Source organism: Gekko japonicus, unplaced genomic scaffold (assembly GCF_001447785.1).
Source record: "Gekko japonicus isolate JY-2015 unplaced genomic scaffold, Gekko_japonicus_V1.1 scaffold208, whole genome shotgun sequence".
Lineage (NCBI taxonomy): Eukaryota > Metazoa > Chordata > Lepidosauria > Squamata > Gekkonidae > Gekko > Gekko japonicus.
Window position 1 is genome coordinate 1,250,278 of NW_015173680.1, and position 9,438 is coordinate 1,259,715.

Below are 9,438 nucleotides of genomic sequence, written 5' to 3' on the forward strand. Positions count from 1 at the left end.
CTGGGTGTAATGGTCAAAGACAATGCAGAAGGAGACTAGCTACTTCTCATTGCAAAGTTATACACCTTTTACCTGGTCTGTTTGGAGACTCAGGCTCACTGTGTGCCCAGCCCACAGTTCTACCCGCACAGATCAGAAGCATGTGCCACAGGGAAGCGCCTGCCGTCCATTAAATTCTTTGTTGGATGGACATTCCCTGGCAAGAGATGGAAAGAAGCCAGCTCTGGGCTCTCTTTCTTCTCAACTGCAACAAAAAATCCCCAGAGATGTGTTTTACAGACCTTTTCCAGTCCCAGTGTGGAGGTTTGAAATGTGCAAGCATTTCCTACTCAAGATCCAATCCAAGCAACAGCAATTTGAAGATCTGGTAAATGGTCTGAATTGGAACAGAATTCTTTTGTGACATTTGGGAGCAACCAGAAAGCTTGCTGTTTGACAGTAACTCTGGTGCCTTGCTATCTGGTTTCATTTTCCCAGGCAGGGGGAGCCAGGAGGGCCAGGGAGCAGCGAAAGTGATTCAACAGATATGTACCTGACAGAAATATTCTCTAGCATTGCACCTGCTATCCATGAGGCTGGGGCAAACTTTACTTACATACTGTAACACAAAGTAAGTGGGAACAGAACCAGTGGCTTAGCCTCACATTACATTTACCCCACCTCCATGATCGGGAATGAGGCAACGGTTTTGTTTGCACATGTTGGCAAGCAAGCAGGGCTTAAGTGTTGAGTGGGAACAGAGGACAAGGCCCAGGTGATAGACCATCTGCCCTGCAAACAGGAGTGGGGGGAGTTGAGTCAGAGGCTTAAAATTGCTCACCCTTACAGCAGAAAAGAGCAAAACACACAAACACTTAGAAAACCTGCAAAATCAGTAGTGATAAAGCATCCTACCTTCTTTCTATGCACAAGAACTGCTGCTTCAAGATCTGACATCTTTCAGGCACCTTTATTAGATCATTTTGTAGGTGCCTCTCCAGAAAATGCTTTGAGGTTGCTTATCAATTCAAAGTAAAACACTATCATTAAATTAATCAGATATCAGATTAAAAACAAAAACAATCACAACAAATAAAAAGCAGCAGCAGTGCTGAAAACTTGCATAAAATTATAAAAATATAAACATTTCCTACTTATTTTCACTGCCACCAAAGGCTGTCGCCTTAGAAAGTTGAGCCCAAAGAACAGCATGGCTTAGCTGCATTTGGTAGAATGACAAAACTGCCAGCACTTGGGGAATGGCTTGGAGGTAAAAGGGGATCCTTTTGTCTAAATAAAACAGCTGTGTTCACTTAAGCATAAATAGGTTTTATTTAGAAGTATAATGGCAAAACAATTTCAGTATAGTTTATAAGCGTAATGGTTTCAGATAGGTACAGTTCTTTCCTTAAAATTCCGTAAATAGACCTAGCCACAAAGGCTTATTTTCCTCACTTGCCACTTAGGCTAATGACCTTCCCAAAAAACAGATTTCTCTCACACTCTACAGCACCTCACTCAATCTCTTCATTCACTCAACTGTTTCTCCCCTACACACAAACCCTCTCTGTAAACCCAGTCAACTCCACCCCCTAGGGTACAGCTACCATCCAATTGGTTAAGGCGGTGGTGGCTCAGAGGTTAAGACACTGAGCTATAGACCGGAAGGTCTGTAGTTTGAGACCCCAGTGCTGCGTGATGGAGTGACCTCCTGTCTCTGGCCCCAGCTCCTGCCAACCTAGCAGTTCAAAAGCAAGGAAGTGCAAGTAGATAAATAGGTTCCACTTCAATGGGAAGGTAACAGCGTTCCGTGCGCCTCGGCATCGATCATACTGGCCACATGACCACAGAAGCGTCTTAAGACAGCGCTGGCTCTTCGGCTTGAAAACAGAGATGAGCACCACCCCCTAGAGTTGGATTCAACTGGCTTTCGAGGAAGGGAAACCTTTAACCATCCAATCATAACTCACTTCAATCACCCATCCAGCCTCTCTTTCTTACTGTAAAGGCCTGCATTTTAAACTAAAGCCATATACATATAAAACCCCACATTAAATCCCAGAAGTAAAACACAGACAAAATATTTACATAGCAAAACACCACACAGGATGTGTGTATATGGCTAATTCTGCTCCCACTCCACTGTAATGCATAGAACTTCACTGATAGAAGCATGTTTTCTCCTACTTAGGCTGCAGTGGGGAAAATCATCCAGAATGGGAGAGAAGTACATCATGTGCCAGACCACATGAGATAAAACACTGAAGAGGGCAGGGATTAGCTTCATCTATTTATTACTTTTTTATTTTTAAAACGACTCCTCCATTTCCCCCTTTAGTTATTCTGGAAAGAAAGGTGACAGCTCACAAAGCAGTTTACCTCTCCCTATGATTGCATGTGAAAGTTTCACAGTCCACTCATAAATGGAGTTACACCATGTGACGTCCTCCTTATTGGGGAGGACTATTTTCACTTTAAAAGTTCTCTTTATTATGTTTAACTGGGTAGATTCTGCTGCCACCAGGAAATTTTAAGGATTTCCAAACCTTTATGCTTCTACTGTTGCTCTTTTTAGTTTGGTAGACCGAGTTCAAGGCTTACGAGGAACTATGTGGTCCGGAGAAGTATTTCATTCAGAGCTGGTATAAACTTAAATAAAAGAGGATTTATTGAAATAAATACTAAATAAGAGGGTGATACAATGTAACTAGTAATGTGTAAATGATGTACAATTTCTTTGGTATCACACTCAATCTTTTCCCTCACTGACAGGGATCTTTTCATGTAACTTTGTAACACTTGTTTATCTGAATGCCATATATGGCCCCTGCCACACGGCAGGGGAAAAGCCTCTAAAGGCGCGGCTTTTAAAAGCCGCGCCAACGTTGAGACGCCGCGGTGGGATCCCACGGATCCCCTGGCCGCGGCGCCTTTTCTCCCCGGCACGATCAAACGCCGGGGAGAAAAAACGGCTCTGACCGGGAGCCGGCCGAACTGCGCATGTCGGAGCATGCACAGTTTGGCTACGGGCCGGGGTTGTGCCGGCGCAAGGGCGCGACGGCGATCAAACGCCCGGTTTGTAGCGCGGCTTCCCGTTGAACCACCAAGGTAGGTGGTTTCAACTTGAGGCGGATTTGTGCGGGGAAGGGCCAGTTCGGGGACAGAAGCTCGACGCCGGTTTGATCCGCCCCCGAACTGTCCCGCTCCCAGCCCAAATTGCCTAGTGTGAACGGGACCTATTTTCACTGTTTCACTCCAGTCTGTTATGACACTCAGACTTTCCTTTAACTTTACTTCACTTAAACTTTACTTTACTTTTTCCTATACATTCAGCTTTCAGCTCTCTTTCTCTTTCTCACTGAACAACCGCAGCTGTCCACTTCTAACTGCTTCAACACAGAACTGCCTGTCTACATCAACTGTCAACTTGTAACTCAAACTCCTGAGTGACTCACATACTCATCCATCCAGATTCACTTCCAAAACCACTCCCCCTCTCTGTCAACCACCAATCATACCACACTTGCCTCTCTCAACCACTCTAGTCTATCTACCACAGCCATGCAACCAAACTTTTAAAGAGACACACACACACAAAACAAGGAATCATTACACACCATAATAAGCTCATTGACCATTTAGGATTGCACTGTTAGTTGCTCATGGAAGGGGGAGGTTTTTTCCTGCCTTCCTGAAATTTTCCCTTTTTTTCCCTGCACATCCCGAATGGAAGCACCATACTGAACAAAAGTTATCTCGGCACACAAAAAGACAGTGCTGCAAAGGCAATTCATGGTACAAGCAGGTGGAATCCCAGGAAGAAAACCCCACACACATCTAGCACACAGCCAGGCATGGATGAGCAGCCATCCATGCTAGATCAGTTACATGGGCTCAGCCCCAACAGATGGAAAATCACTGCTAAGGGACAAGGGAGATGGGAGTCACATTCCGACCTTTACTCCCTAAGCAGATGAGCAGTGCTTCAAAACCCAAAGGTACACACAGGGACCTTTAAATCAGATTCTTCTATTGAACATCCAGCCCCTGAAAAAGTCCTGGAGGGCTTAAATATTGAACTATACTGGGCTATGCCCTGATCTGGGTAGCCCAAGCTAGGCAGATCTTGGAAGGTAAGCAGGGTCAGCCCCAGCAGTGGCTAGTATTTGGATGTGAGCCCACCACGGAATACCAGGGTCACAACGCAGAGGCAGGCAATGGCAAACCACCTCTGAATGTTTCTTGCCTTGAAAATGCCAGGTGGGGGTCACCATAAGTCAGCTGTGACTTGATGGCAAAAAAATTGCCATGGTATCAGGGATGGGTGGACGGAACCAACAAGCTGTCAATTGCCTCCACCTGCCTAAAGGCAGTGGTGTCCTCCACAGGTGGGGCTGCTGGCACAACACGAGGGTCCATCAAACTTCTCCCTCCTTAGGCTAGGTGGAGCTCCTGATTCATGTATGGGGGGTCACTGAAGCTCCTTAGAGTAGTGCCTTTTTTTGACTCCACCTCAACAACAAGGAGCAACCTTGTTTGTTTTCTCTTCGTAACTGAAGATGTTCCATGGCATTAAACTCAATCTCCAAGGGAAATTCCGCTTCCATAAATAAATGATTGCCAGCATTTGCTGAAAAAGAATCAGAAACAGATGCTACTTGGCATCATGCCAGCCCAGCCTGTTTCAGATTGTGGCTCCAACCATAGGCCTGGGTGCCTTCAAGGTGACTCCAGGCAAGAGCAGGGAGGTGACCCGTCCTATTATGGAACACTGGGCAAACTAGGCCCAGCTACCACATATACCCCCTGTGCCTGATATTGCAGAATCATAGCCATCTCAGTTGTCTCCTTCTGCAAAGCACAGGGGGTGGACAAAACTTCTGACTAGCATGGTGGAAAAGGTGCCTGCAAAGCAAACAGTTGATTCAAACAAACTAATCAAGCCACAAATTGCCAGGGAAGATTGCAAGTGACAGAGAACAGAGATCTGCATACACAGATGAGGCCTGCCATTTGCGTGCGGCAATGTCTTTCTCCATTTCCTCCAGTCTTCTTACAATCCCAAGGAATCCAGAGGAAGGCAGACAGGCTGGACTGGGCCCTCCAACTCCTGCAAACTTTCTGCTCCTCCAAAGACCCTCCCCCCTTTTGTCTTGAGCTATAACTTGCCATAAAGCATTGCTTCATTTTGTTGCTTAGAGAAAGAGTTTTCAACGTGCTTTGGTCCACGCATGTCCCTCTTTTAGAGAGATCCTATTCCTTATTTTAGTCAGATGTGAGCGGTTTGCCTTGTGGGGCATGAGAAAGCAGCCGTGGCGAGCTTCTCCCTTTGGGATTTCGCAGACAAAGGAATGCTGAGGCTCAGCATTTTGTGGGTCTCAGTCCAAGCTAGCCCACAATGCTTGTGACTGCCGCAGATGCTAAATGTCACCATTACTTGCAAAGCCAGCCTAGAGTCAAAAAATGCAGTCCTAAACATACTTATACCCTACTAAGTCTACTGAAATGAATTGGTTGAGAAGGGTATAACTGTGTTTAGGATTGTGCTGGAAAACTGCCAAGGGGCACTGTTTAATCGCTCTCCTGAAAGGCACATTTTGTTCCAAGGGACTGACAAGTCAGCCCTGGGAGCACAACTATCTCCATGAATACACTCAATGTGTGCAGATGTGTATGTTGGCTTTGGTGATGATGTTACTCTTTCCATGGGTGTTATGCTCTCATACAGGGCTTTTTTTGGTAGAAAAAGCCCAGCAGGAACTCATTAGCATAATAGGCCACACCCAACAGCAGGAACTCATTAGCATATTAGTCCACACCCCTGACAGCACAGCTCATTAGCACATTAGGCCGCACCCCCATGTTACCAGAAGTGTGGTTATCCAGCTACACCCACCTTTTGCTTGTTATTCTGTTTACCTTGTTTGTTGTCAAAACCCAGGGCTTTTTTGGTAGCAGGAACTCCTTTGCATGTTAGGCCACACCCCTAATGAAGCCAATCCTGATGAGTTTCTGCTATTGGGTGTGGCCTATTATACTAATGAGTTCCTGCTGGGCGTGGCCAATTCAGGAGCCAGCCGGAACTCCATTCCTGTGCGTTCCTGCCCAAAAATAGCCCTGCTCTCAGATATTCATTCCATAAGGTCCAGATTCAGGCTTCTGCGGCCCTCTGTTTCCCCCATACATCTCTGGGATGTACACCCAGCAGTTCACTCAAGGCATGTGCAGAGTTGCCAGCTTTTCATTGACCTCCCTTGAACAGCAGCTTGATCTGCAGCCTTTAACAAGCAGTAACGCTCATGGTGGAAAACTTCAGTAACTGATTTTGAGAAAGGAAGCTGCTGCTATTAAAAGGACGAGAGCTAGTGTGGTATAGAGGTTACCAGGACCCAGGAGGCCCAGGTTCAGATCCCCACACTGCCATGAAAGCTCACTGGATGCCCTTGGACCAGTCGTTCTCTCGCAGCCTGATATACTTCACAGAGTTGTTGTGAGGATAACATGGGGGAGGGGAGAACAATGCTCCAAGCTGCTCTTGTGCCCCACTGGGAAGAAAAGCAGAAAGGAACAGGCCAGCACAGATATCCCAGTCCTAGGTGAGCAATGCCCAGCATCTGGCAAAGGTTCCCCCACACACACACACAAAACATTGCTTAGTTGTTTTAAACCTTTATTTATTTATTTATATTTCTATCCTGCCCTCCCACGTAAGTGGGCTTAGGGCATTTCACAACAAAGACTCAACAAAATCAAGCATTTTAAAACTATTTATTTATTTATTTATTTATTTGGATTTCTATCCCGCCCTCCCCGAAGGCTCAGGGCGGCTAACAGGGCATAGTGCCAAATAAAACAATAAAACAAAATAAAATGTTAAATTACAAATAGACGGTTAATAAACAATTAAATAAACATCATAAAAACATTATCAGTGCTCCTCTATTTAGTTCCAGATGTTAAGATTTTTTAAGACCAAGATGGTGTTCTCAATGGCATAGCTAGGCAACCACAGCAGTGCATGTCCCGCTGCCCTGCCGTCCCCTAAAGACATCCCGTTTCCCTCCAATGATGCCCGTAAAGATCAATTAACAGTGATCCAATTAAAAACCCAAGTAAAATAACCACAAGATGGCGGGAACAGATTTACAAGCTCCTAGGGAATACTGTTCGTATGCTTAGATGGATCAAGTGTTTAAGGATGGGCGGAAAGCGCCGCTAATAAGATGGAGCAAAGCACCATTGATAGATGGAATGAAGGGGACAGGATGAGGCAGGGGATGCCAGTGTAACTACTAGGCACATCTTGAGTCATCTCTCTTCCGCTTCTGAGTGCATAATGGGTACCAAAAGCTGGACAAGAGATCTGATTGTGGAGTTATTGTGATCACATTCAACAACACCTGTCACAAGCATTTATCAGGCTTGGGGGAACAGCTGTAGCCGGAGAGTTAGAAAACTGGTTGCTGCAGCAAAGGCCTCTGGCCCCAGTATTAGGTGGGTTGGTGGATGAAACAACTAGAGAAACAGCAGCAATGCTGATCAATGACTGGTTATTATTTTTTCAACTGGAGAGCTCCTTCTTCCCAACATGCCATGGGCAAAATCTGATACCAGCCGACCACTCTCTGTTCTTACATACATCTGCCAACAGGATACAAACACCGCGTGTTGGATCCCTTTGAAAAGTTCTGCACACATGGGGGAGGTCCCCCTCCTGTGAGAGCCCTCCAGCTCCCCCATCATGTTGGTCTGGGGAGTCCTCTATCTCCCAGGAGCAGCATTTCATGAGCATATTGGGTTGCTTGGGAGGGGGAGGAGGGGAATTATGCTTCCACGCCACGATTTAGACAAGCTGTAACCCAGAAGCTTTATTCCTATGACCTGAAAGAGGTGTTTGTGTCTCTCCCTTTTTAAATATCCAGCCTACTGAAGAGTTCTGGAGAACTTGAAAACTTGCACACTACGTTGGAGTTATTTTTGGTTGGTCTTAATGAAAGGTATTTTGTGGCTTTTGGTATCTTGGCTGCACTAGCGGAAACCCTTCTGCCACAATCGTTACTGTTGTGCTGAACCTCAGTTTTTGTGCAAAAGAAGTATTTAGTTGCTGTTCTGCAATGACATACAGGTAGGAAGGGCAAGCCAGGGAACATCATGCTTGTCCCCTGTAAATTGATGCTGGGCCTACAGACCTTGTCCCCCTGTAAAGTGCCCCATCTTTCTCCAAAAAAGTGTAGGAAAGGACATGCTCAGCATACAGCCAGGCTCACAGTAGGGCAGGTTTCTTGTAGAAGGAAAACACAAGCAGGTGGTGCTTGGGCTGTTTGCCCAGCCTGCCCCTGTGGGCTCCACAGCCTGTGCCAAGTGACCACTTGTCTGGCGGAAAGGAAGTTTTCACCATGACTCAACCCTCTTGGGCTTCTGAGACAGAGAAACTCTTTCCTGCTATCGTTTAAGGGGCTTCAAGGGCTAAGAGCATGAGCTGTAACAGGAACTCTGGGTCCCCTTTGCAGTCAGTTTTGCATGCTTCTGCTGCGCACATCTTTCTTCCTTGCCTTGTGAAAGGATTCCAACCCTCTAATGCATACAGAGAACACAAAGGGGCTGGTCTTGCATCTGCCCTGCATCCCTGGTGGCAGCCCACACTGTTAGCTAACATGTAAATGATCATCCATTGTTATAGTTCCTTTGTACTTTACTCAATAGTCCTTTCCGCACTAGACCTCACATCCTGGTTCAACCCTGTCCCCGAACTTACATTCTACACTAAATGCGAGTTAACCCCTGTAATTATCTCGGGGTATTTTTTGTTTCCACATCACAATGAGGTTACCTCGGTTTTGCTCCACACTTGTCCCAGGATAAGCAGATGCTGTTATAACCAGGGATAAATGCAAGGTATTGTGCTGTGAGTTGAACTCTGATAAAACCAGGGATGAGATCCAAGCACAGAAAGGACTAAAGACTGCAAACAGCCATTGGAGATGGGGGAAAGAACAGCTGTGTAATACCAACCATAATATCACAGAATTGTGAGCACAAGCTTTCAGGTTCCCTAGAGCACTTCATCAGGCTGAAAGTTCCATACCAAAGAAAGGGGGGGGGGAGCAGAGCAAAAGATGTTTCAGTGCATGAAGTCTTATGACAGTCTTCAAATGGAGTTACAGGAAGTGTTGCAGACTTAATTGGATTATAGGGTGCTTCTGGATGCAAAACAGGATTCAAAATCCTACTGAGATAGAAAAGTAACAAAAGGAGGGGGGGGGCAATTTTCCCTTGAGATTATGCATTTGTTTGTTTATAGCCCTCCTTTCTCAGCGAGTCTCAAAGCAAGTTACAGAAGAAAAGCAATGTAGTCATATAGCATAAGACATCCAATGAACAGTACTATAGTACAGAATGAAACAATAATGTGAACAGCAAACTGTCTAAGGCAAGCCTATATTAGAAGCAATATAGTAA